Here is a 25815-nt window from a genome sequence, read left to right as displayed (position 1 = left end):
CTGGGGAATATTTTAATCCTTATCTAATTTTCAGAGGATTCAATCAATGCAGCTTCCACTTCTCCATCTCTCCCAAGGAAATGATGTTTCTGTGCGAAGTACCCAAACCTTTTAACAATAAGAAGTGAAATGAAATGGCCACATGATGGCAACAGAACCTAAGAAACGTGTTAGTCTCTAAGGTGCCACACGTACTCCTGTTCTTTTTGAGGATACAGACTAACACGGCTGCTCCTCTGAAACCTAAGAGATGAGAAGCCATGTTCTTGTTCAATGTGCACTGAAGCTGAAAAAGGAGATGTTTCCTCTTTGATTCCTAAGCCCCCAACTCTAATCCACTAAACACCCCTTTCCTCCCACAGCCAGGACTAAAACCCAGGAGTCATAACTAGTGGCCCCCCTTAACCTTCTCTCTGTGAGGAAGAAGAAGAAGCTCAGAGACCCCTGGGCTGTCCCCTTGCCACTCTGCCTGGGCTGCACTTGAAACCCAATGGGGTTTCCTTGGGCAGTTCTGAATCTTGCTCCCAGGAAGGGTGTAATTTTAGGAGCAGGTTCCAAATAGTGCAATTAACCAGCCAGAAGGGGCAGCAGGTATCGGTGCAGGAGCCATTGAAATAATCACAGCAAAGTAGTTCAGGGAAACTGTTATTAATGAAGTGTGAGTGAAAGGTGAGAATCTGATGGTGTCAGGGTCACACTAGAGGGCGCTGTGATGGTTTTAAATTTGTCATCCAACCCCAGCCACCACCTAGCACATGGTTTAACCTCTTCTTCTCTTACCGTTGCTCCTTATCAGGGAAGGGGAGAGAGCAAACGAGCAATAGAAACAGAGACCTAGTGACCGAAGCAAACATTTCTTTGCTCCTTGCTTGGCTCTGTCAGTTATTTGGGTACAAACTCACCCCCACCCACTGTCTGGGCTGGGCTCAGTGGGCAGGAAGAGCTCAGCTGTCAGTGGCACTTGGGGAGCTCGGGACATTACTGGGAGCTGCTTGAACGTTTAGGTGAAAACCACCTCAACATGGACACAAGGTCTAGGCTGCAGTAACTCATCTTGCATCTGCGGCTGTTGAAGCTACAAGGCAGAGGACTAAGTACAACATTTAAACTGATGTTTGACCTCAGAGAATAAAAAAAATGTGTCTGTGGAAAGAAGGGAGTCGAGTTCAATCCCTTGTCACCATCAATGTGCAAACCAGGAACCTGTTGCTTTGCATTCCTGATGTGTCACCATCATGTGGCTATTCTCATAGACTCATAGACTTTAAGGTCAGAAGGGACCATTATGATCATCTAGTCTGACCTCCTGCACAACGCAGGCCACAGAATCTCACCCAACCACTTCTATAACAAACCTCCAACCTATGTCTGAGTAACCTATTCTGTTCAGTCCCTTCAATTAAAAAAATGTGGTTTTTTTCATAGAAACTATATTTTCCTTGTAGAGACACAGGGGCAGATTAATCTACAAAGGGAAGGTGATCCCAAGGCAGTTCTGGAGGAGAGGGAATGTTTTCAGCATCACTAAATTATTTTGTTGTGCCTCACAGAGAGAGAAAGAGAGAGAGAAAATAAACCTATTAATCTGAGCTACCGACACAGTTCACAGCATGAAAAACACAATTTTGTGTTCAATGAGTTGTGTTCATTTACATAATATGAAAAATATGTATTAGGCAATGCATGAAAACCTCACTGCATTGAACAACCCACCTGATCTAGTCAATGTACTACAGCATATTTAAAGATATTAAGAAAGATGTGCTTATAAATCAACGTGTTGTGCCATTTACACGTACAAGACACAGAAGAAACTGAATTATTTGAGCTAGTAAAATTTCCACTTTCTTACAGCATTTTAGTTCTCAAGGTTGTTTTAATTTGCTTATTTTTTTGGAACTAGAAATGGGGAAAGAGCACATTGAAGTCAGTGGAATTACCGCAATGAGGGATTAGTCTCATTATTTGCCACTAACAAAACCTTTGTTAACAGAGAGTTAACTTTGACTGTGACTATCTCTTACCTTCCAGAACATGGAGTTCAGTAAAACTCAAACTCTGGAGAAATAGGGAATACAGAGTGAGGGTACATGCCCAGATAACCTTAACTCTGCCCTCTAGAAGAGAATCCCTGATAGCATATGAGAACAAGGAAAGGTTTGGGGACAAATTACAGCTACTTCCCAAGAGTTTGTTTCTTCTGTAATTAATTGATCCTGGCCCCATCCATTGATCCTGGCCTGGTGTCTGGCTGTGGAATTTACTATTTACTATTTTTATCCCAGCATATTTAAAGATGAAACTGCTTTACAAAAGCTCCTTTAGTCTAGGTTATACAAACAGGTCACTTCCCAGCTAGTTCAAGGAGATGGAATTTTCCTGACCCACAGGGAACTTAAACTAACATGCTCAAGATCACACATTCCTTAGGAGAAAAGGAAGGAGAAAAAAAACAACCCACCAAACCGTTGCTGTTTCTACCCAAATGATCAATGAGACCAGAAAGTGAGACTGTGCAATTAACTGTCTGGTACTACACTGACTCTGCAGTTACTTGGATGCAGACACACCCAGCTCTACGGTTGGTAAACGTACAGAGATTGCTGCTGCTCATGAACTAGCAGCACATGACCTCTGAACAGCTGCCATTCGAATGTATCTGAAAGTCACAAGGAACAACGATCGGTGTTAAAGGAAGGCTGCCATTTATTAGAGCCCCAGTTGATGCCGTGTGCACAAAGAGAGGCTTGACTGTGTAACAGGGAGTTTGGTAAATCTTGGTTATTTTAGTTTTGTAACAGGCTCCTGTCCACCTCCAGTAGAGTTTTCAGTCCCAATGGCAACTTACTTACCAAATGTAATACAGACTAGTCCATGCCTCCCAAGTGGATGTGGTTCTTGTTCTTCTGCACATTGTAGCCCATGGAGGCCAAGGACCTGCAAATGTGTCTTCATGTGCCTTTGTTTAGTTGATGAAAACAAACCTAGACGCTTAGAGGATTGGAACTGATTTCAGCTGGGGGACATGTTTGCTAGGTTTTTGTGCATTGGCACAGGCAAACATTGAGTGCGTCCATTCATTTTAGGGATCCTTATTTAGTGGAGCTCCTGAAAATAGAATTATTTTATTTAAGAAATTGGGACACTTGGATTTGAACGAAGGGCCACTTGATTTATAGTCAAACACTCTACCACTGAGCTATACCCCCATGACATTTGCATTGGCAAGTCAGTGATATTAAGGATTTTGAAGGACGGGCTCTGCCTCAGAGAGCTCCTTTTCTATTCCCAGGCCACAGGGGTTTTAAAAATGGGGTTTGATTAAACTTTATATACACATGTAGATACCACAGCTTGCACAGCCACCAACATAGCTTCCCCCCACTGACAGCTACCGCCTCTCGGGGAGATGGGTTAACTGCAGACGGGACAGTTCTCTTCCCTCCGCTTAGAGCAGCTTCATTATTTATGAATAGGTGGGAAATAACCTCCTGAATGGACAGGAACCAATGTATCAGATATTGCTGTGTCTGCATTCAATATGGGTAACTGGTCATATTGGGCTGGATTAGTAGGAGCATTGCAAGCAGATAGAGGGAAGTGATTATTCCTCTCTATTCAGCACTGGGGAGGCCACACCTGGAGCGTTGCGTTCAGGTCCCCCCCCCCCACCCTCTCTGCCCCTCCCCTGAGACCCACCCTGTCCATCCAAACAGCGTCTGATGTTTTCCTGTCTAGCCAGCTTGCTTCCTAGAACGAACACTCCTTGAGTGGGGTGATCCACAGGGAGTAGCTCAAACCTCCACAGTGCCTGGGCAGGGGCAGGACATTAGCCCAGCAAGGGAGGGGTGTGGCAGTGACATCACAAAGGCCTTTTGCAGGACCTCAGACTATTGGTCAAAGGTGGTGGGGAGGTGGTGACCTCACAGAGAGATGCTGACATCAGCCAGGCAGGACAGGGGTGAGGGGCAAGGGGCCAGGGAAACCTCAGAGACCCTGTGGCTTTGCTTCAGCAAGTCTCCTTCTCCAGGTCTCTCTTTGAGGACAGAGAGAGTATTCGGGTTCACGGACGTGAGCGCCAGGAGGAACCTCTTTCGAGTTTTCTCCTTCCCTTTTTGTGATTTTACTAGAAAACAGCCATCCCTGTTTAGAAGGTAAGAGCCTCCTCAAGGGAAGGGATGTCCTGGGCGTGTCACAGTTCGGATGCCAGTGGCCCCCTACACTGTAAGGAAACTCCCACCATCCTGCTCTGTGTTCGCAGTGTGGGAGAGAGCAGCATCCATGGCGGTGATTTGCTCCTGGCTGCCGGAGCAGAGCAGCAGGCTCAGCTGTGAGAACTTCCCAGAGCGATGAAAGGGGAGGGGCCCAGCCTCTGTAGCAGGAATGCAGGGCAGGCGAGTTCATGGCGGGCATTGTGGGATACTGGCAGAGGCCAGTTATGGTGATATAATGAACAGCAGCATCTACACTGACACTCTGTCACTTTAAGTTTGCTGCAAAAAGCTCTAGACCTCTCATCGAAGTCGTTTTATTTTGTCAGCAAAACAGGGCAGTTTTGTCGCCAGACGTGGCATTGCAGTGTGTACACCAGCCACAAGCTGCCGACCGAGGTAGCATTGTGTGTTTTTCACACACCAGAGCAATATCATTCTGCTGAAACAACTTTGTAGTGCAGACGTGGCCAAAGATTCACTCACACACAGCTTGCAAGGAAAACATCACCTGCTCCTCTGCTTTGCAGAATCCAGACACAAGCAAAGCTTGTCAGGCCCTGATGGCAATGGCAGGGAGTCAGGTGTGGGCACACAGAGTGCTTTAGTTACACACAGGCACCATGGCGTAGCTGGTTAAAGCGTCTTTTTTGTAAACAGGAGATTCTGGGTTCAACTCCCAGTGGTGCCTTGTTGGCTGGATGTTGGGGTACCTGTTATTGGCTACTGTCAGAAGAGAAGTTTCAGAGCTAGATGGGTCTTTGGTCTAGCCCAGTGTGGTTTTTCTTAAGGTTTAAATTACACTCACAGACACTGATAATAGAGTTACTGAAAGTTTGGGAATTAGGAGCAGGTAGGTCAGTGGTCCAGTCCCCACACAGATGACCCCCCTCCCCTCTCTGGGACGGGGCAGGTCTGAGCTCTCACCCAAATGCTCATTGTGGCTGCCAGAATCTGTGGGCAGCTTGTTTAGTTTACAGCAAAGGTTGAGTCCTGCTTTGTGCACCATGTGTGAGAATGAAAATCCTAAACCTCCCTTTGAAATATCGAATGCAGCAGGGTGTGTTATTGTCCCTGCCCCAAAGCAGACAGACCAATGGTAATACTCCCCTGCCATTTTACTTTTTTGCTTGCTAAACTCCTTCTTATCTGCCCGGCCCAGGCTGTCCTCTGCCTCAGCTGCTGCTCCCGGCCTGCTCTAGAGTCAAACACGCAGGGCCCCCAGGGGAACAGAGGCTGGGACAGGGCAGCAGCCTGGGCTGGGCTGGGAAGATGCTGGGAGTTCTCGTTCCCTGAGAACTGGCCTGGCTCCCTTCTCAACAGCAAACAAATCAATTCCACGTCACCTCCCCAGAAAAACCAGCCTGGAGCCAAGGGCAGCAGGGGACGATTCCCTGCAGTTCCCACCGATGCAGGAGAGAACCCAGGGCGTTTCTAGCAGAGCTTATGGAACTGACGTGGGGAAACCAGCCTTTAATAACAGGCAGTTCCAGTTGAAGCTAAGTGTTTTTAACAATTTCTACAACATTAAATAACCCTTTAATCGTAGTGTCACCATCCATAACATTGCATCAGCCTTACAGGTTCCCAAGTGCAAAACTAAACATCTCTTCAAATCCAAGGGAGTGGAGATCAGTCAGTGTTCAGAGTCATCCCACATAAAAGAACCATGTTGTGGTACATACTGGCCCCATCATGTGGCCATCACCTTTCCCTCCTCTTCCAGAGTCAGAATGTGATCAGCTCCCACTGAGGGGGTGCAACACCCCTGCCTTGGTCTCTATGCCAGAGCTCCTATCAGCTCAGTGTCCTTCCCACAAGAGTTGGCTGCTGAGAGGGTTGCAATGGGTTAAATGAAGGCAGAGGAGGATTGTTCCTCATGGGGTTTTTTTGTGTGTCTCTGTGATCCTGCTGGAGGAAGCATCATTTGAGTTTGTTTCAGTGGCTTGGGTTGGTCTCAGGTTGTGACCCTGAGTACAGGGGTTCCTGCACTTTCTGCTCTTAGCCCCTCAGGGAATGGACAATGGAGCAGCTTCAGAAATTGGATAGAAAGTAGCCTAAGAAAGTGTAACATAAGTGAGAAGAAAAACAACATCATCACCTCCCTGGTGGTTTAGTGGTTAGGATTTGGCACTTTCACTGCCAAGGCCTGGGTTCAATTCCCAGTCAGGGGAAAAATGACTTTAAACCAAAACTGCTTTAGTTATTCTTCACTTACACCTAACAAATCCATGGTATTTCCCTGATTTCCTCAGGGGCAGCAAGCAGATCCCTGGGGTGGTCAATGGAAAGGGGAGGCTTCCTTCCTTCCTTCCTCTCAAAGGGAAGGACTTGAGGCCAAAAGCAGCAGAGGTAGAGCTGCAGTTGATTGCAGCTTTTGTTTTTTTCCGCTTGGGGTGGCAAAAACACTGGATCTGGCCCTGCTCCATGGAAGACAATTTGTTAAATCCCAGATGAGTGCAGTTCTATCAGTTCTCAGCCTGAGTCCTTAGGTCTTAATCCTGAGGATATTGTCCCACCATGGGGCCATTTCCCTCCTCTCTTTCATACAGAAGCACAATTTTCCTTGCACAGACACAGGAACAGCAAGATCTTTCTCTGTCCCTTGTGCAAAGCAGGGGGCCAAATTCCATGGAAACAATGGACAAGCAGGGGGCCCTGGGCACATCCAACCCTGGCCGTGAGATGTTCCCTCCCCTCTTTCTTTATGCTCCTGTTGTTATTTCATGGATTGTCTGGGATGGGGGAAAAGCTGAGTTCACTCCAGGTGGAGGGTAAAAAGGACCCTGAAAATCTCAGGACCCAACCCCTGCTACCAGGATCACCGAGGTGCTGGGGATTTGAGCAGGAAAGGGACTGTGTGAATTGTCAAGGTGCGGAATGAATAACAATCTACAACTAGATCCACCTCATTCATCATTGACACAGGCTAATCCTGCTGCAGATAGAAGGGCTCTTCCAAGGCTCTATCTTGCTTTCTCCAATGCCATGAAAGCCTGTCTTTTGCCCGCTAGCTGTTGTGACTTGAGCACAAGAGGGGACGTTTGAGCCAGAAGCCTGGCCATGCCTGGAGTCCTGTAGGTAGGGATGCGAGCTCCATTTCCTCTGAGTCCTGAAGCTGGGCTGCAGCCTGGCCTAGGAGGCAGCCCTATTGGTTGACCTACTGGCCCAAAGTCACTTGGGCAGTGTTGGTCTTCCCCAGGGATGCTGAAGGGCCTAAGGGAGGGAGGCTTAATAATCCTCCCTATCAGTCAGGGCGGAAGGGGAGGGCTGCAAGAGTGGGCAGGTTGATGGCTGGGCCTTTTAGCATTCAGTTGCGGTTGAGGTGGGGAACGCGAACTGGGAGAAATGGCTGCTGGCCTGTGAGGAATGGCTCAGCCAGTGGCGTAAGTGGACCTTGTCATTACCTACAAGGTTGTGATGCTCAAGACCCATCTGTGGGGAATTTCCTCAGCCAGGTATTTCCCCCTGCTCCACGAGTGCTGCTGAGACCGAACACGATGGCCTTCCACTTCTTGTGGGGCAATAGGACGTCCCTACCTAGTCAGGAGAAGTGCGGCTTTTTTGCCATATTAGAAGAGCGGTTGGGCCTGGTGGGCTTTGAAGCCTTGTACGGCTCTACTGTTTTGTGTTTCAATTTTCAGTGGTGGCTGAGCTGGAGGGCAGGTCAGGCCCGAGGGGAATGGCGGGGCAACCGCAAAGAACGCAACTGACTCTTCCGATATGGCCGTATTTTCTTTTTGCCCCACTGGGTGCAGCACCGGGTATGGGATGGCGAATGGTGGGGGAAGGGGGAGGCCCCCCCTAGTGTTCTTCTACCCACACCTTACACCCTACACAATTTTCAGTGGGTGGCTAGGCGGAAGGTGCTTGAAGGATGGCTTCATCCGCAACAGTGGCCACCCTCACAGCAGCGGCGGCCACAGTGGCGAGCCCCACCCCCTTTTGACTCAGTCTGAACAGAGGTCAATGTACCACTGGGTGAGACAGGCCAATTTTAAGGAGCTTCCTCTGAAGGTGAGCAACTGTCCCCAGAACTTACTGACAGGAGCTTTAAAGTATTTGCAAATGTGCACGGCCGGCATGTGCAGAGCAAAGGCGGCCCGGGGAACTGTGTCAGGCTCTGGCACCGCTTGAGACAATGGACCATCTTCAGCCACCAGGCGACCCAGGATCTAAGGCAGGAATGGGGTGAGGAAGCAAGTCAAGCTGAGCATGGCAGGCAAAAATTCATCTCGCCTTCGTGGGCGCTCGCAATGATGCCCTTTTTGTGTGCCAGGGCTGACAAAAACCTCCCAGACAGAAAAGCAGCAGGCCAAAAAGCCCTCTACACCAACATTCCACACAAAGATGGACTACGAGCCGTCAGGAACAGTATCCCCGATAATGTCACGGCAAACCTGGTGGCTGAACTTTGTGACTTTGTCCTCACTCATAACAGATTTGGGGACAATGTATACCTTCAAGTCAGCAGCACTGCTATGGGTACCCGCATGGCCCCACAGTATGCCAACATTTTTATGGCTGACTTAGAACAACACTTCCTCAGCTCTCATCCCCTAATGCCCCTACTCTACTTGCGCTACACTGATGACATCTTCATCATCTGGACCCATAGAAAAGAAAACCCTTGAGGAATTCCACCATGATTTCAACAATTTCCATCCCACCATCAACCTCAGCCTGAACCAGTCCACACAAGAAATCCACTTCCTAGACACTACAGTGCTAATAAGCGATGGTCACATAAACACCACCCTATACCGTAAACCTACTGACCATTATACTTACCTACATGCCTCTAGCTTTCACCAGAGCACACCACACAATCCATTGTCTACAGCCAAGCTCTAAGATACAACTGCATTTGCTCCAACCCTCAGATAGAGACAAACACCTACAAGATCTCTATCAGCTGTTCTTACAACTACAATACCCACCTGCTGAAGTGAAAAACAGATTGTCAGAGCCAGAAGAGTACCCAGAAATCACCTACTACAGGACAGGCCCAACAAAGAAAGTAACAGAACCCCACAGAGCTTTGCGAACAGGGGCTGCTAACAGGAGTTTCGCTAGGGAGTTCTCCAGGTGAAGGAGGAGCTAATACAGCATCTGTGGGGTAAGTGACTGTCTGTAGTGTGTGTTTGTTTGTGTTTGGGGGTTACTTGCTGTGTGCTGAGCTTGTGTTTGTCAGTCTGTTTGTTTGTTTGGTTGTTTGAGGGACCGTGTGCTCTGGCTGGCAGTTGGAGGCAGGTTTGAAAGCTCAAAGCCTCTGGTAATTGGCTGAGCCTTAATCAGTGGGCGGGGCATTCACTCAGGCCAGGGCTTTATAAAGCCGCGCACAAGTGACCAGGGAGCTTTGCGACCAGGGGCTGCTAACAGGAGTTTCGCAAGGGAGTTTGGCAGGGAGTGGAAGGGAGTGGGAACTCTCGCCAGCCCTAACCCCTTCCCCGTGCCCCCCCCTCAAACCTATAAACCGAACCACATTCCAAAACTACTTTCCGTAAACCACCCTTTCACTAACTGGCAGGGTGAAATTAAAGGCTGGGCAGAAGCCCAGCAGCAGAGTGGGGGCTATCCAGTTTATTGCACTGACTGTCGCATGTATGATTACCTGCCCTGTGGGCGGGTGGCGTATGTGTGCAGTCAGTGCAAGGAGCTCCTGACCCTCAGAGACCATGTACGGACTTTGGAGGCCAGGGTGGCGGAACTGGAGGAGCTGAGAGAGGCAGAGAGGTATGTTGATGAGGCTTTCCGGGACACTGTAGAATTGTCCCACCTCTGCTTAGACAGCTCCTGTGCTGTTGAGGAGGAAGAAGGGCCCAGGAAGTAGAGCAGTCAATGGGAGCAGAGGGAAACCTTCCCGTAGTTGGGACCCTCCTTCCAGATGGTGCTGGGGTTGCCTCTCGCACTGAGGTTGCCTCTCCGGGGGAGGGAACTCCAGTTTCTAGGAAAAGGCAGGTGTTAGTAATGGGAGATTCGATTATTAGAAATGTAGATAGCTGGGTCTGTGATGACCGGGAGAACCGTATGGTGACTTGCCTGCCTGGTGCGAAGGTTGCGGATCTCTCGAGGCATCTAGATAGACTTATGTGTAGTGCTGGGGAGGAGCCGGTGGTCGTGGTACATGTAGGTACCAATGACATAGGGAAGGGTAAGAGAGATGTCCTGGAAGCCAAATTTAGGCTGCTAGGGAAGAGACTGAAATCCAGGACCTCTACGGTGGCATTTTCAGAAATGCTCCCAGTTCCACGCGCAGGGCCAGGTAGGCAGGCAGAGCTTCAGAGTCTCAATGCGTGGATGAGACGATGGTGTAGAGAGGAGGGGTTCATGTTCATTAGGAACTGGGGAAACTTCTGGGATGGGAGGAGCCTATACAGGAGAGATGGGCTCCACCTAAACCAAAGTGGATCCAGACTGCTGGCACTAAATATTAAAAAGGTTGTAGAGCAGTTTTTAAACTAGAAGATGGGGGAAAGCCGACTGCTGCGGAGGAGCGTGTGGATCGGACACAGACTTCTCTTAGGGGAGAGTCTGATGATAGAGAATCTCCGGGTTATTGTCAGGAGCAGAGGAATGAGAAGTATAATGTAAGGGCCAGATCAGATGATAAACAGTCACATAAAAAAGAATCTGGCACATCAGAAAAAGGCAGGCTAATAAACAGGGACAAGTTTTTAAAGTGCTTGTACACAAATGCCAGAAGTCTAAATAATAAGATGGGTGAACTAGAGTGCCTTGTGATAAAGGAGGATATAGATATAATAGGCATCACAGAAACCTGGTGGACTGAGACCAATCAATGGGACACAATCATTCCGGGGTACAAAATATATCGGAAGGACAGAACAGGCCGTGCAGGGGGAGGAGTGGCACTATATGTTAAAGAAAGTGTAGATTCAAATGAAGTAAAAATCTTAAACGAATCCACAGGTTCCATAGAGTCTCTATGGATAGAAATTTCATGCTCTAGTATAAATATAACAGTAGGGATCTATTATCGATCACCTGACCAGGACAGTAATAGTGATGATGAAATGCTAAGGGAAATTAGAGAGGCTATCAAAATTAAGAACCCAATAATAGTGGGGGATTTCAATTATCCCCATATTGACTGGGAACATTTCACTTCAGGACGAAATGCAGAGATAAAATTTCTTGATACTTTAAATGACTGCTTCATGGAGCAGCTGGTACGGGAACCCACAAGGGGAGAGGCGACTCTAGATTTAATCCTGAGTGGAGCGCAGGAGCTGGTCCAAGAGGTAACTATAGCAGGACCACTTGGAAATAGTGACCATAATACAATAGCATTCAACATCCCTGTGGTGGGAAGAACATCTCAACTGCCCAACACTGTGGCCTTTAATTTCAAAAGGGGGAACTATACAAAAATGAGGGTTAGTTAGACAAAAGTTAAAAGGTACAGTGACTAAAGTGAAATCCCTGCAAGTTGCGTGTGGGCCCTTTTAAAGACACCATAATAGAGGCCCAACTTCAATGTATACCCCAAATTAAGAAAAACAGTAAAAGAACTAAAAAAGAGCCACCGTGGCTTAACAACCATGTAAAAGAAGCAGTGAGAGATAAAAAGACTTCCTTTAAAAAGTGGAAGTCAAATCCCAGTGAGGCAAATAGAAAGGAGCACAAACACTGCCAACTTAAGTGCAAGAGTGTAATAAGAAAAGCCAAAGAGGAGTTTGAAGAACGGCTAGCCAAAAACTCCAAAGGTAATAACAAAATGTTTTTTAAGTACATCAGAAGCAGGAAGCCTGCTAAACAACCAGTGGGGCCCTTGACGATGAAAATACAAAAGGAGCGCTTAAAGATGATAAAGTCATTGTGGAGAAACTAAATGGATTCTTTGCTTCAGTCTTCACGGCTGAGGATGTTAGGGAGATTCCCAAACCTGAGCTGGCTTTTGTAGGTGACAAATCTGAGGAACTGTCACAGATTGAAGTGTCACTAGAGGAGGTTTTGGAATTAATTGATAAACTCAACATTAACAAGTCACTGGGACCAGATGGCATTCACCCAAGAGTTCTGAAAGAACTCAACTGTGAAGTTATGGAACTATTAACCAAGGTTTGTAACCTGTCCTTTAAATCGGCTTCGGTACCCAATGACTGGAAGTTAGCTAATGTAACGCCAATATTTAAAAAGGGCTCTAGGGGTGATCCTGGCAATTACAGACCAGTAAGTCTAATGTCGGTACCGGGCAAATTAGTTGAAACAATAGTAAAGAATAAAATTGTCAGACACATAGAAAAACATAAACTCTTGAGCAATAGTCAACATGGTTTCTGTAAAGGGAAATCGTATCTTACTAATCTATTAGAGTTCTTTGAAGGTGCCAACAAACATGTGGACAAGGGGGATCCGGTGGACATAGTGTACTTAGATTTCCAGAAAGCCTTTGACAAGGTCCCTCACCAAAGGCTCTTATGTAAATTAAGCTGTCATGGGATAAAAGGAAAGGTTCTTTCATGGATTGAGAACTGGTTAAAGGACAGGGAACAAAGGGTAGGAATTAATGGTAAATTCTCAGAATGGAGAGGGGTAACTAGTGGTGTTCCCCAAGGGTCAGTCCTAGGACCAATCCTATTCAATTTATTCATAAATGATCTGGAGAAAGGGTAAACAGTGAGGTGGCAAAGTTTGCAGATGACACTAAACTACTCAAGATAGTTAAGACCAAAGCAGATTGTGAAGAACTTCAAAAAGATCTCACAAAACTAAGTGATTGGGCAACAAAATGGCAAATGAAATTTAATGTGGATAAATGTAAAGTAATGCACATTGGAAAAAATAACCCCAACTATACATACAACATGATGGGGGCTAATTTAGCTACAACGAGTCAGGAAAAAGATCTTGGAGTTATCGTGGATAGTTCTCTGAAGATGTCCACGCAGTGTGCAGAGGTGGTCAAAAAAGCAAACAGGATGTTAGGAATCATTAAAAAGGGGATAGAGAATAAGACTGAGAATATATTATTGCCCTTATATAAATCCATGGTACGCCCACATCTCGAATACTGTGTACAGATGTGGTCTCCTCACCTCAAAAAGATATTCTAGCACTAGAAAAGGTTCAGAAAAGAGCAACTAAAATGATTAGGGGTTTAGAGAGGGTCCCATATGAGGAAAGATTAAAGAGGCTAGGACTCTTCAGTTTGGAAAAGAGGAGACTAAGGGGGGACATGATAGAGGTATATAAAATCATGAGTGATGTTGAGAAAGTGGATAAGGAAAAGTTATTTACTTATTCCCATAATACAAGAACTAGGGGTCACCAAATGAAATTAATAGGCAGCAGGTTTAAAACAAATAAAAGGAAGTTCTTCTTCACGCAGCGCACAGTCAACTTGTGGAACTCCTTACCTGAGGAGGTTGTGAAGGCTAGGACTATAACAATGTTTAAAAGGGGACTGGATAAATTCATGGTGGCTAAGTCCATAAATGGCTATTAGCCAGGATGGGTAAGAATGGTGTCCCTAGCCTCTGTTCATCAGAGGATGGAGATGGATGGCAGGAGAGAGATCACTTGATCATTGCCTGTTAGGTTCACTCCCTCAGGGCACCTGGCATTGGCCACTGTCGGTAGACAGATACTGGGCTAGATGGACCTTTGGTCTGACCTGCACGGCCTTTCTTATGTTCTTATGTTCACTAGCAGTCACCTTCAGCCCCAACTGAAACCTCTCCAGTGCATCATCAAGGATCTACAACCCATCGTGAAGGATGATCCCTCACTCTCACAGATCTTGGGAGACAGGCCAGTCCTTGCTTACAGACAGCCCCCCCAACCTGAAGCAAATACTTACCAGCAACCACACAACAAAAAACACTAACCCAGGAACCTATCCTTGCAACAAAGCCCGTTGCCAACTCTGTCCACATATCTATTCAGGGGACACCATCATAGGACCTAATCACATCGGCCACACTATCAGAGGCTCGTTCACCTGCACATCTACCAATGTGATATATGCTATTATGTGCCAGTAATGCCCCTCTGCCATGTACATTGGCCAAACCAGACAGTCGCTACGTAAAAGAATAAATGGACATAAATCACATGTCAAGAATTATAACATTCAAAAATCAGTTGGAGAACACTTCAGTTTCTCTGGTCACTCATTTACAGACCTAAAAGTCGCAATATTACAACAAATAATCTTCAAACCCGACTCCCACGAGAGACTGCTGAAGTGGAATTAATTTGCAAAGTGGACACCATTAAATTAGGCTTGAATAAAGACTGGGAGTGGATGGGTCATTACACAAAGTCAAACTATTTCCCCATGTTTATTTGTCCCCCTACTGTTACTCACACCTTCCTGTCAACTGTTGCAAATGGGCCATCCCAATAATCACTACAAAAGGTTATTTTCTCCTGCTGATAATAGCTCACCTTAACTGCTCACTCTTGTTATAGTGTGTATGGCAACACCCATTTTCTCATGTTCTCTGTGTATATATCTTCCTGCTGCATTTTCCACTGCATGCATCTGATGAAGTGGGTTTTAGCCCACAAAAGCTTATGCTCAAATAAATTTGTAAGTCTCTAAGGTGCCACAAGTACTCCTCTTTCTTTTTGCAGATAAATGAATGGAGGTTAAATCCATGAATGGCTATTAGCCAGGATGGGTAAGGAATGGTGTCCCTAGTTTCTGTTTGTCAGAGGGTGGAGATGGATGGCAGAAGAGAGATCATTTGGTCATTACCTGTTAGGTTCAGTCCCTCTGGGGCACCAGGCATTGGCCACTGTTGGCAGATAGGATGCGGGGTTGGATGGACCTTTGGTCTGACCCAGTATGGCCATTCTTATGTTCTTCTGAAGGGAGAGGCAGTTCCCTATGACAGAGTTTCTGTAGTGTAGTGGTTATCACGTTTGCCTAACATGCAAAAGGTCCCTGGTTCAAAACCAGGCAGAAACATGCTAGCTTGTTTTTCCCAGCTCCTACTGGCCTGTCCTTGCTGTTGTAGGAGCAGCAGTGATTTCTATGCTCAAAAGGTCTCTTATACTTCCCCTGCTCCCACTTTTGTCTCCTGTCCCTCTCTGAATGCCTTTGAAGTGGCTTTCCCCCTCCTGCTCCCTCCTGGAATGCTGGTGGGATGAATGGGCTGGTTGAAGAGCAGAAGAGCTCCCAGGTAGACAAGGTGTCTGGGACGCTAATTAGGCAGCGATCACACACCCAGAGCATGGACACTGCCCAAGGTGGAGTGTGACCAACCAGATGCAGTCAAGTCATCTCTAGTCACAGGCCATGAGGTGCAGGCCCTTAAAAGGGGAAGGGGCCATGTGCTCAGGAGAGCGCTCACAAGCTTGTACCTCCAGTGAATGCCCTTTGCCCGGACCGCCTGGCCAGTGGTTCTCTGCGTTGTATTTCATTGTGCCTCAGGAAGATTTACCTTCATCACACCATCCATAGCTGCGCTGTGGGACACTTACCTTGCCGAATCCTGACATCCCCAGTGCTGTGCCTGTCCAGGGAGCGTGAGTATGCAAGTGTGAGTGTGACACCCCCCACTTCTTCTTTTGAGCTTAGCTGTCAGTATAATAAATGTGCTGCTTTCTGCCAAACTCTGGTGGGTCATTAGTCCTCCCTTCGCTGACTAGCTGGCCCAATTTTGGGTAACCCCTGCGATAAACTCAACCCCTGCATGGCAGAGGGTGGTGAAATGAGGTGAGAAAAAGCCTTGGCATCAGCAGGGGAAAGCTAGAGGATCTGGGCCGGTCACCTTTTGAAGCCTTGTGGCTTGGTCTCCTCTGCCCTTGGAGATTGGCCTATGGCGGCCGGCTGTTCCTGCTGGCCTCCTTTGTGTGACTTGCCAAAGGAGGAAGTGAGGTGGGAATGGGGCAAAAGAGGAAAGTCGAGCTGAGGAAGGCAGGGCAGAAGCTAAGTGTCTCAGAGTGGCTAAGTGGGGTTAGTAGAGCACCACCAGTCGTTCTGCAAAGCCTGGGGAGGTGCAGTTGGCTGCTGGGAGGCAGAATCCTGTGCCTGCCTCCTGGCTTCCCAGGGATGGCTACTTGCATCCCAGGAGAAGAAAGACGGTTCTGGGTGAAAGGAAGACAAGCAAAGCTCTGGGAGGAAATTTGGGTGCACGGTGCTGGCTCTGCGCTGGGGGAGGGGATTGGGGTGCAGAAGGGGTGGCGCTTACCCCGGGCACTGCAGCTCCCAAAGTGAGTGGTACACACAACCCTCTGGCGGCAGCTCCTAGGTGGGCGGGGCCAGGGAGTCTCCGTGCGCCGCTGCCTGCAGGCGCTGCCCCCAGAGCTCCCATTGGCTGCAGTTCCTGGCCAATGGGATCTGTGGAGTTGGTACTCGGGGCAGGGGCAGTGAATGGAGACACTCCCCCCACCCCAGGGGATGCTGGGACATGCCGGCCATTTCTGAGAGTGGCACGGAGGGACGGAGGCAGAGTGGGCAGGGAGCCACCTCAGTGCTGCTGGTACATCTCTGCACACCCATTGGGGGGAGGGGAGCAGAGGGCCTCCATGTGCTGCCTGGGGGAGGGGCAGAGCACAGAGCTGCCTCCCCTCCCGGGTCTATTACAGGAGTGGGTGGGTGGGGTCTTTGGGCCTGCAAGGTGCAGCAGGTCGGACTAGATGATCACACTGGTCCCTTCTGACCTTAAAGCCTCTGAGTCTAAAAGGGAGAGGGAAGTAAAGGAAGTTTTTTAAAAAATAAACCAAACATTGTAATATCAGGATAACTCCAACAGCTCATTGTATAGTCCTGCCCCTTTCTTCCTCCATTGTGTGTTGAATGACCTGCAGCACATGGATTCTCTCATTCCATTGATAAACTGATACAATGTGACTGAAATTAAATCACTTCCCAGCAGAGAAAACATCACATCATTACATTAGCTGGGAATTGAACCCAGGTCAACTAGCTTGGAAAGTAGCTATGCTCACCACTATACCACCAATGCATCTGGCAAAAGTGTCACTTATGCTTGCCTAATGAGGTTAGACCAGCGTTGAAGAGATTTTTCTGCCTGTTAAAATGTACTGGATTCTCATCACTAAAAAAAACCCTCATGACTAAAAAAAACCACCTCCATCTTCACTTGGGTTTCAACCATCAGCCTTTCAATTAGCCACCAATGTTGTTAATCACATGGTATGTCTACACTACGTGATTATTCCGATTTTACAGTGCATCCGAGTTCAGATTGCTGTCCAGAGCAGTCACAATGGTGCACTGTGGGATGGCGCCTGGAGGCCAATACCATCGAATTGCGGCCACACTAACCCTAATCCGACATGGCAATACCGATTTCAGCGCTACTCCCCTCGTCGGGGAGGAGTACAGATATCAGTATTAAGAGCCCTTTATATCGATATAAAGGGCTTCGTTGTGTGGACGGGTGCAGGGTTAATGCCCTTTAACGCTGCTAAATTCGATATAAACTCACAGTGTTGACCGGGCCAGAGAGAGCAGCAGGTTTCCCATATTGTTTCCCACTCTTGTTTTCTTTACTAGTTTCTCCTCTGCACCAACTTGCTCTTTTTCTTCATGAGCCTGGCTAGCTGAAGTGGGTATTCACCCATGAAAGCTCATACTTCAAAACATCTGTTAGTTTATAAGGTGCCACAGGACTCTTTGCTGCTTTCAGTTGGCAGAGCATCAGACTTTTAATCTGAAGGTCCAGGGTTCAAGTCCCTGGTCAGGTGATAAACTACTCACCAAGATCTTACACTGTCTTCCTAGAGTCCTCTTTGATGTTACTTTTTCTCTTCAGGATTTTCTCTTTCCTCAGAAGGGCCTTTTTGTGTGTGGTTTGAAGGGGCAACTTCCTGACAGCCCCTCTGTCCTTGCAGCCTGGAGGAATAAAGGCCTCTGGGCATAGAGCATGTTCCTTCCCTGCACACACACACAGACACACACAAACACACAGAATATCCCTAAGGAATTAGAATCACCTGCTTCCTTCCCCTGTCATGCTGGATCCCCAAATGAAGATGCTCTTCAGCCTAAACCCATGTCCCCTCTTTTCCCAGTGCCCCTCAGTCCCAACCCTCAGTCCCTCCTATGCTCACTGCTCCTCACTCCCAACCAGAGCCTGCTCCTCTTCACCCTTCTCCTCTGTCCCAACCCACAGCCCCCTCCTATTCTCGGTGCCCCTCAATCCCAATCCACAGGCCCCCCCTCCTCACGCTGCTCCTCAATCCCAACCCACAGCTCCCTCCTTCCCTCCAGCAGCAGGTGCTTCAGACCCCCTCAGGAAGATTTTCTTGCAAGGTTTCGTGTATGAGTCTGCATGTGGATTTTACAGTATGTTGGAAATATGTTGGGTTGCTTGCCGAAATGATCACTGGTGGCTGGTGTTGGATTCCCAGTCTCCATGTTATAGGGGCAGGAGAAATAAAGGGTTGTTATCCTTGTTGTGTGAACCGAGGGCAGCACAACTGGGCTTGGCAGACCCCGATTGAGGGACTCATCCTCAATTCAATAGCACTTGCTAGGCAGGGGACAGGGGTTCCAAAGCTGAGTGGGTTGGGGCTATGTCCATACTGCAATGAAACACTCATGGCTTTCCTGTGCCAGTGCAGGCTCCCAGGCTAGGGCCATGGGGTGGTAAATTTGCACTGTAGACATCTCAGCTCAAGCTCAATATTGGGCTCTGGGAGCCCTCAAGGTTGGAAGGGAGTTTAGCAAGCAAAAACGATAAACTGGCAGTGGAGTATTACCCTGGACTTGACAGCATTTCTCCATTGGTCTGTGTGCTTTGGGGCAGGGACAATAACACGTCCTGCTGCATCTGTTATTTCAAAGGGCGGTTTAGGATTTTCATTCTCACACATGGTGCATGAAGCAGGACTCAACCCCCAGTGCAAACTAAATGAGCTGCCCACAGGTTCTGGCAGCCACAATGAGCATTTAGTGTGAGAGCCCAGACCTGCCCCTGTCCCAGAGGGAGGGGGGTCATCTGTGACAGGCTGGAACACTGACTTATCAGCTCTTAACTCTCAGTAATGCCATTATCAGTGCCTGCGAGTGTAATTTAAACCATAGGTTCATCTAGCTCTGAATCTTGTCTTCTGACAGTAGCCAATACCAGGTGCTCCAAAAGCCAGTCTTTAAGGTACCACCGGGAGTTGAACCCAGGATCTCTTGTTTACAAAACAGGTGTTTTAACCAGCCAAGCCATGGTAACTACTGTTGTTTAAAGCAGCATGTTTGCTCACACCTGACTCTCTGCCAATCCCCACTGGGCCCTTACAAGTGTTGCTCGTGTTTGGCTTCTGTAAAGCAGAGGAGCAGGTGAAGTTTTGCTCCCAAGGTGTGTGTGCGATTCTTTGGACAGGTCTACACTAGGAAATTAGGTTGGTGTAATTACATTACTTAGGCTGGCAATGCAGTTCTATCAACCTAATCCCGGTGTAGATAGCAGCTCAGCTGTCAGAATTTTCTGGAGCTATGAAAGGAGAGAGGTCCGGCCTCTGTAGCAGGAATGCAGGGCAGGCGAGTTCATGGTGGGATACTGGTGGAGACCAGTTATGGTGATATAATGACCAGCAGCATTTACACTGACAATTTGGCACAAAGCTCTAGGCCTCTTGTCGAGGTGGTTTTATTTTGTCGCCAGACGTGGCATTGCAGTGTGTGCACCAGCCAAAAGCTGCTGATCGAGGAGCGTTGTGTGTTTTCACACACCTGAGCATTATAATGATGCTGAAATAACTTTGTAGTGCAGACCTGGCCAAAGATTCACACACACACACACAGAGCTTGCAAGGAAAACCTCACCTGCTCCTCTGCTTTGCAGAATCCAACACAAGCAAAGCTTTCAGGCCCCAGTGGGGATGGCAGGGAGTCCGGTGTGGGCAGAGAGTGTCCCTGAGCCACAAGCAGGCACCATGGCTTAGCTGGCTAAAGCACGTGTCTTGTAAACAAGAGATCCTGGGTTCAACTCCAAGTGGTGCCTTGTTGAGTACCTCTTGGAGCACCTGGTATTGGCAGCTGTCAGAGAACTAAATGGGCCTTTGGCCCAGCCCAGTATGGCTGTTTCAATTACACTCACAGGCACTGATAACGGAATTACTGAAAGTTTGGGTGTTAAGAGCTGATAGGTCAGTGGTCCAGTACCCTCAATGTGGTTTTAGCTGGAAACACACCTGGAGGACAAAGACTCAACTGAACTGATTCAGAAGAGAATAATAACAATAATACTTTCAAACCAAAGTCCCCAAACAGATTAGTACTGGTTTTCAGTTTGGGGAATTTTTTTCTCCCAGTCAGACCTTGCCAAGGGAAGCAGGGAGAAAATGTTTGAGTTGCCTCCTTCAGAACAGCTTGGCCTAGACACTAGCTCTGGGTCACTGCTCTGGCCTTGCTCGGGTTGAGGGTATTTTAATAATTTGGGCTGGTCCCAGGGTGTTTGGAGGACATGACGAGGATGTTCCCTTTTGAGATATAAATTAAGAAATACAGGACTAGAGAATTTTTCTTTTTTTAAGAAATCTGGGATTTAGACATTTTATTTAAAGCAAGAGAGTTCTGAGTTTCTGAGAAGGTTTTTGTTTGCAAGAAGCAACATCATACCAAACAGGGACATGGTTGTCTACAAAGGAGGAGTAATGACTAAATGCATCCGATGAGGATGCGATTTGTACCCATGCATGCAGAGCACAATGGACTAGCAGTCCATCACCTTAACCACTCAGCCACCTCATAAGAACTATCAAGGAAAAGACAGGAGGAGAAATCTAATGTCAGCAGAGATAGGGACAATAAGGAGTTTTTAAATACTAAGCGGAAGCAGAGGCTGAATGAGCTCCCCCTTCACATCTAGTGAGGAGCTGGGGGAAAGACTTCAGGAACAGACGGTGTTTGCACAGACACACCTACTCTGCCTAGCTATGCAGCATGATGGGGCCGCTTTCCCAGAATGACCAGTTTTGGCTGGTGGCGGGTTACAAATCACTTTAGGATTGAGTGGAATGAAATGTTATTATCCTTCCTGCATGAGTGAAGGGCAGCAGAACATACCTAGTCCGTCCTGATGGAGGGGTAGGTGGGTGAGGAATAGCTTTCATTGGACTTCATAGAAGTGATTGAGAACGTCATCCTAAAACAGTGGTCCCCAAACATTTCACACTGTGCCCTCTTATCCAGTTGGGGGAGGGCAAAACCAGAGCTTGAGGGATTCAGCCCTGGGTGGTGGAGCTCAGACTTTTGGCTTCAGCCCCAGGCACCAACAAGTCTAATGCCAGCCTTGGTGACCCCATTAAAACAGGGTTATGACCCACTTTGGGGTCCTGACCCACAGCTTGAGAACCACTGCTCTGTGCTGAGTGGAGAGAGTTTTCCTGTGGGTGTAGTTAATCCACTTCCCAAGAGGTGGCAGCTATGTCAGTGGGAGAAGCTATATCGGTGGGTGTGCAAGCTGTGGTGTTCACCACATTTAAGAAGTTTAATCAAACCCCATTTTTAAAACCACTTCTGGTCTGGGAATGGCAAAGGATCTCGAGGAAGCAGGGTCTGTCCTTTAAAGTCTTGGAGATCATGAGTCCATGGTCATGGGGGTATAGCTTAGTGGTACAGTGCTTGATGGTAGATCAAGTGATCCTTGATTCAAGCCCCAGTGTTCTCTTATAACCTTCTTTCTTTTTTAAAAAAAGGAAAACATTTTCATTTCCATTCTTCATTATGTTCAGGAGCTCCACTATACGGGGGTGCTTGATATGAATGTAAACACTCAACATTTCACTGTCCAAATGCACAAAAACCTAGCAAAGCTGTCCATCAGCTGAAATCAGTTCCAATCCTCTAACTGTCTAGTTTATGTTTTCATCAATTAAACAAAGGTATCATAGGAATGTACATTTGAAGATCCCTCTTCTCCAGGAGCTATGTTGTGCAGAAGAACAAGAGCCACATCCAGCTACAGTTCAGGAGTCTGATGACCAAAGAGCCAATAAATGTTCTGAGGGATGGAGAAAAATGCCTTCTAGTGAGCTCAACCTGTTTCGCTTATCAAAAGAAGATTGAAAGGTGACTTCATTGAAGTGTTCAAGGGCCTTCATGGAGAGAATAGATTGGGTATTAAAGGGCTCTTGAATCTAGGAGAGAAAGGCATAACAAGACCCAGTGGCTGGAAGGTGAAAAGAGACAAATTCATATTACAACTAAGGCACAAATATTCAACAGCGAGGATGATTCACCACAGGAACAATCTACCAAGGAAAGTGGTGGATTCACCATCTCCTGATGTCATTTCATGAAGACTAGATGCCTTTCTGGAATGTGTTTGCCCCAAAAGTAGCTCTTGTGTCATACAGGAGGCCTGTGATATGCAGGGGGGTCAGATTAGATGCTCTAATGGTCTCTTCTGGCCATAAAGTCGACTAATTTCTGAAAAACTGAGTGTAGCATTGGGAGCAGCGTCTGATGTTTCCCTGTCTAGCCGGCTTGCTGCCTAGAACGAACGCTCCTTCAGTGGGGTGATCCACAGGGAGTAGCTCAAACCTCCAAAGTGCCTGGGCAGGGGCAGGACATTAGCCCAGCAAGGGAGGGGTGTGGCAGTGACATCACAAAGGCCTTTTGCAGGACCTCAGACTATTGGTCAAAGGTGCTGGGGAGGTGGTGACCTCACAGAGAGATGCTGACATCAGCCAGGCAGGACAGGGGTGAGGGGCCAGGGAAACCTCAGAGACCCCTGTGGCTTTGCTTCAGCAAGTCTCCTTCTCCAGGTCTCTCTTTGAGGACTGAGAGAGTATTCGGGTTCACGTATGTGAGCGCCAGGAGGAACCTCTTTCGAGTTTTCTCCTTCCCTTTTAGTGATTTTACTAGAAAACAGCCGTCCCTGTTTAGAAGGTAAGAGCCTCCTTGAGGTTTGAAACCTGTTCAGTCTGATCCATCTGGTGACAGTTGAATTCTAGGCATGGAAAACACGAGCTTAAGGAGGCAGAATTTTATTCCGCACCTGGGATTTTGTCCCTTAAAATCACTGGGGACATTAGGGTTTGTTCTTTTTGTTTCACCTTTTCCTCCATCCATCCCTCCCTCCTTTCTCTTCGTCTCTTGCTTCTTTTGTCCTTTCTCCTGTTCCCCTCCCAAAACCAGGAGCAGTGTCGGGGTGTTTGGGGCGGGGGCAGAGAGGGGATGGGCGGCACTGGGGAGGAGCTTGGGGGTGTTGGGGAGGGGGCAGAAGAGGGGATGGGCGGCATCGGGAGGGGGAGCTCGGGGGTTGGGCACGGGGCAGAGAGGGGATGGGCGGCACTGGGGAGGGGATCTCGGGGTGTTTGGGGCTGGGGCAGAAGAGGGGATGGGCGGCACTGGGGAGGGAGCTCGGGGTGTGTTTGGGGCGGGGTAGAGAGGGGATGGGCGGCACTGGGGAGGGGGACCTCGGGGTGTTTGGGGCTGGGGCAGAAGAGGGGATGGGCGGCACTGGGGAGGCGGAGCTCGGGGTGTGTTTGGGGCGGGGGTAGAGAGGGGATGGGCGGCACTGGGGAGGGGAGCTCGGGGTGTTGGAGCAGGGGCAGAAGAGGGGATGGGCAGCATTGGGGAGCTCGGGGTGTTTGGGGCGGGGCAGAGGGGATGGGCGGCACTGGGGAGGGGCCTCGGGGTGTTTGGGGCTGGGGCAGAAGAGGGGATGGGCGGCACTGGGGAGGGGAGCTCGGGGGTGGTTGGGGCGGGGGCAGAAGAGGGGATGGGCGGCACTGGGGAGGGGAGCTCAGGAGGTGTTTGGGGGCCGCGGGCAGAGAGGGGAAAGGGAGGTCGGGGGTGTTGGGGCAGGGGCAGAAGAGGGGATGGGAGGCACTTGGGAAAGGGAGCTCGGGAGGTGTTGGGGCGGGGCAGAGAGGGGTTGGGCGGCACTGGGGAGGGAGCTCGGAGGGGTGTTAGGGGAAGAAGAGGGGTGGGTGGCACTGGGGAGGGGAGCTCGGGGTGTTTGGGGGTGGGGGCAGAAGAGGGGATGGGCAGCACTGGGGAGGGGAGCTTGGGGTGTTTGGGGGTGGGGCAGAAGAGGGGATGGCGGCACTGGGTGAGGGGAGCTCGGGGGTGTTAGGGGTGGGGCAGAAGAGGGGATGGGCGGCACTGGGGAGGGGAGCTCGGGGGTGTTAGGGGACGGGGCAGAGACGGGATGGCGGCACTGGGGAGGGGGAGCTCAGGGGTGTTTGGGGGAAGAAGAGGGGATGGGCGGCACTGGGGAGGGGAGCTCAGGGGTGTTTTGGGGTGGGGGCAGAAGAGGGGATGGGCGGCACTGGAGAAGGGGAGCTCGGGGGTTGGGGCGGGGCAGAGAGGGGATGGGCGGCGCTGGGGAGGATCTCGGGGGTGTTTGAGTGCGGGAGCAGAAGAGGGGATGGGTGGCATCGGGGAGCTCGGGGTGTTGGGGCAGGGGCAGAGAGGGAGACGGCGGCACTGGGGAGGAGCCTGGGGTGTTTGGGGCGGAGGCAGAAGAGGGGAGGCGGCACTGGGGAGGGGAGCTGGGGGTGTTAGGGGCGGGGCAGAAGAGGGGATGGGCGGCACTGGGGAGGGGAGCTCAGGGGGTGTTTGGGGCGGGGTCAGAGAGGGGAGGCAGCACTGGGGAGGGGAGCTCAGGGGGTGTTTGGGGCAGGGGCAGAGAGGGGATGGGCGGCGCTGGGGAGGGGAGCTCGGGGGTGTTTGGGGGTGGGGCAGAAGAGGGGATGGGCGGCACTGGGGAGGGGAGCTCAGGGGTGTTTGGGGGTAGGGGCAGAGACGGGGATGGGCGGCACTGGGGAGGGGAGCTCGGGAGGTGTTTGAGTGCGGGAGCAGAAGAGGGGATGGGCGGCATCGGGAGCTCGGGGGTGTTGGGGGCTGGGTCAGAGAGGGGAGGCGGCACTGGGGAGGAGCTCGGGGGTGTTTGGGGCAGGGGCAGAGAGGGGATGGGCGGCGCTGGGGAGGGGACCACGGGGTGGGGTTGGGGTGGGGACAGAGAGGGGATGGGCGGCAGTGGGGAGGAGCTCGGGGTGTTGGGGGCAGGGGCAGAGTGGGGTTGGGCGGCACTGGGCGAGGGGAGCTCGGGGTGTTTAGGGGCGGGGCAGAGAGGGGATGGGCGGCACTTGGGGAGGGGAGCTCGGGGTGTTGGGCCGGGGCAGAAGAGGGGATGGGCGCGCTGGGGAGGGAGCTCAGGGGTTGGGGGCAGGGGGCAGAGAGGGGATGGGCGGCACTTGGGGAGGAGCTCGGGGTTGGGGCGGGGCAGAGAGGGGATGGGCGGCACTGGGGAGGGAGCTCGGGGGGTTGGGGCGGGGAGGAGGGGATGGGCGGCAGTGGGGAGGAAGCTCAGGGGGTTGGGGCAGGGCAGAGAGGGGATGGGCGGCACTGGGGAGGGGAGCTCGGGGGTTGGGGGCAGGGCAGGGAGGGGAGGGCGGCACTGGGGAGGAGCTCAGGGGTTGGGGCGAGGCAGGGAGGGGATGGGCGGCACTGGGGAGGGGAGCTCAGGGGGTTGGGGCAGGGCAGGAGGATGGGCGGCACTGGGGAGGGGAGCTCGGGGGTTGGGGCGGGGCAGGGAGGGGAGGGCGGCAGTGGGGAGGAGCTCAGGGGTTGGGGGCGGGGCAGGGAGGGGATGGGCGGCAGTGGGAGGAGGAGCTCAGGGGGTTGGGGGCGGGGAGGAGGGGATGGGCG

General features: G+C 50.0%; 3 non-coding genes and 1 pseudogene across 3 annotated transcripts; 2 read left to right on the top strand and 2 right to left on the bottom strand.

Annotated features, from left to right (window-relative positions):
* Window positions 1-25815, bottom strand: part of LOC120375680 — a 1085709-nt pseudogene that overhangs the window by 310541 nt on the left and 749353 nt on the right.
* Window positions 3138-3210, bottom strand: TRNAY-AUA. The gene has a single exon. It is a non-coding gene; the product is annotated as a tRNA-Tyr (tRNA).
* On the top strand, window positions 6314-6386 carry TRNAE-UUC. The gene has a single exon. It is a non-coding gene; the product is annotated as a tRNA-Glu (tRNA).
* Window positions 15081-15153, top strand: TRNAV-AAC. Its single transcript has one exon. It is a non-coding gene; the product is annotated as a tRNA-Val (tRNA).

This window comes from Mauremys reevesii, linkage group 12 (genome assembly GCF_016161935.1).
Source record: "Mauremys reevesii isolate NIE-2019 linkage group 12, ASM1616193v1, whole genome shotgun sequence".
NCBI lineage: Eukaryota > Metazoa > Chordata > Testudines > Geoemydidae > Mauremys > Mauremys reevesii.
Note: the sequence above shows the minus strand (reverse complement) of the source record. Positions and strands in the feature narration are given on the sequence as shown.